This window comes from Rattus norvegicus, chromosome 15 (genome assembly GCF_021556685.1).
Source record: "Rattus norvegicus strain SHRSP/BbbUtx chromosome 15, alternate assembly SHRSP_T2T, whole genome shotgun sequence".
Taxonomy (NCBI): Eukaryota; Metazoa; Chordata; class Mammalia; order Rodentia; family Muridae; genus Rattus; species Rattus norvegicus.
In genome coordinates this window covers 69,847,575-69,849,668 of record NC_141548.1, presented here as the reverse complement: position 1 = coordinate 69,849,668, position 2,094 = coordinate 69,847,575, and the positions used below count along the sequence as shown (strand labels likewise).

The 2,094-nt window shown below is 43.3% G+C and overlaps 1 pseudogene; it reads left to right on the top strand.

The window, feature by feature from the left end:
• Positions 1-455: 455 nt before the first annotated feature.
• Tubal-ps1 (tubulin, alpha like, pseudogene 1) lies at positions 456-1,671 on the top strand (annotated as a pseudogene).
• Positions 1,672-2,094: the final 423 nt, after the last annotated feature.

The window sequence follows — 2,094 nt, the reverse complement described above, 5'->3', positions numbered from 1 at the left end:
ACATGTTGGCAAAAAGGGTCCCATGGAAATCTCCAAACCAAGCTGTTGCCAAGACAATAGGCAGCTCTCCAAGCTGACATCAAGATCACGCTGGTGAAGATAGCATCCACATAACTCACTGAACATGGAGATGTGTAGCTGTGCCTACACAGAACCTTCAACCCCTGACCTTGTAGCTGTAACACTGAAAGGTACTATTTAAGCCAGCAAAAGAGAAAAGTAAGCACCAAGCCAATCACAACCTTTGTTCTACATTCTATCCTTTCTGCAGACTATGCTAGGGTAGTGGTGGCATAAATCTTGTGGGAGTAACCAACCAATAACTTGACTCTTGGCTTGTCACAGCTGGTAACTGGACCCAGTGTCAGCTTCTTCCAATCTTTTCTATGAATCTGTAGCTATCAAATATGAATGCCTCTCTATCCATGTTGACAAGGCTGATGTCCAGATTAGCAATGCCTGCTTGGAGTCCTTTAGGCTGCCTTCGGGTTGCCTTCAGGTTGGATGTCATGCAACAAGACGAAATCTTCCAGAGAGAAGATAATTCCTTCAACAACTTCTTTGGTAAGATAGGAGCTGACAAGCATGGCCCCAGGGCAGTGTTGTTATATCTGGAATCTACAATTATGGACACAATTTGCTTTGGTACCTACTGCCTGCTCTTTTACCTGAGTAGCTTATCAGCTGCCCATAACTATGACCATGGCCAATACACCATTAGCAGGGAGATCATTGACCTTGTCTTGGACCCAACGCCCAAGCTAGTAAACAGATCTTCAGGATGCCTTAGTTTTGCAGAGCTGTTGTAGGGGAATTGCCTCTGGGTTCACCTTTCAACTGATGCAATGGCTTTCTGTTGATTATGGGAAGAGGTCCAAGCTGGATCTCTAGAATTCCTCAGGCCCCCTGATGCTAGGTTTTCCACTGTTGTCCTTGAGTTGTACAACTTCATCCTTAGCATCCAAACCATCCTGGAGCACTCTGATTTTGCCTTCATGGTAGGCAATGAGGCTGTTTATGACACCGACCATAGAAACCTCAATATTGAACACCCAACTTACTTGTTAGCCAGATTGTGTCCCTCATCATTGCTTCTCTCAGATTTGATGGAACCCTGAATGTGGATTTGACCTAATTCCTGACCAACCTGGGCTATACCCTTGCATTCACTTGCTCTGCCCCTGCCTTCTCTGCTGAGAAAGCCTGCATACAGAGCTTTTCTGTAGCAGACACTATCAATGTCTGCTTTGAGCCAGCTCACCAGAAGGTGAAATGTAACTTTCATCAATGTTAAGTGCATGGCTTGCTGCCTATTATACTGTGGTGATGGGTTCCCAAAGATACCAATGCTGTTATTGTCATCATCAAGACCAAACAAAGCATTAAGTGTGTGGACTGGTGTGCCTCTGGCTTAAAGGTTGGCATGAGTTACTAGCCTACAATTGTGGTACCTGGTGGAGATCTGGCTAGACCAAAGCCATTGCTGAGGTCTAAGGTTACCTAGACCATAAATTTGACCTGATGTATGACTCTGTGCACTGGTATATGGATGAAAGTATGGAAGAAAGGGATATCTCTGGGGGCCATGAGGCCATGGCTGCCCTAGAGAGGAATTAGCAGGAGATTGGTGTGGATTCTGTTGAAGGAGAGAGTAAAGGAGAGGAATATTAATCTGTTCCATTCAGCCCTTGTAACACATAAAAATCTCAGAATATCAGCTTCAACACTATCTGACAGGCATCAATATTTCTTTTATGTTATTTTCATTCTGCAATCATGTCTGTCTCTTCTGTGTGTGGCTGTAAGATTTTCCCATGATGTCTTAAAGTAAGTTTTAAGAAAAATAAGAGATTTTATTTTCCTTGTTAAAAACAATGCATGACCATTTTGCAGGAACATCATAGGCAGGTGAACAAGCAGGGAAATAGTATTAACAGCAGAGAATGCTCTGAAGTAAGGACACTTAGAGAAAGGCAGTGGAAATGCTTGATTTAGATCTGCAAAGGAGTTGGTCTAAAGCAGCTCCTGAATGCTTTATGGAAATAATCAATAGGAGTGAAACAAGCCATGTTACTTGACCATAATCCAATGCAA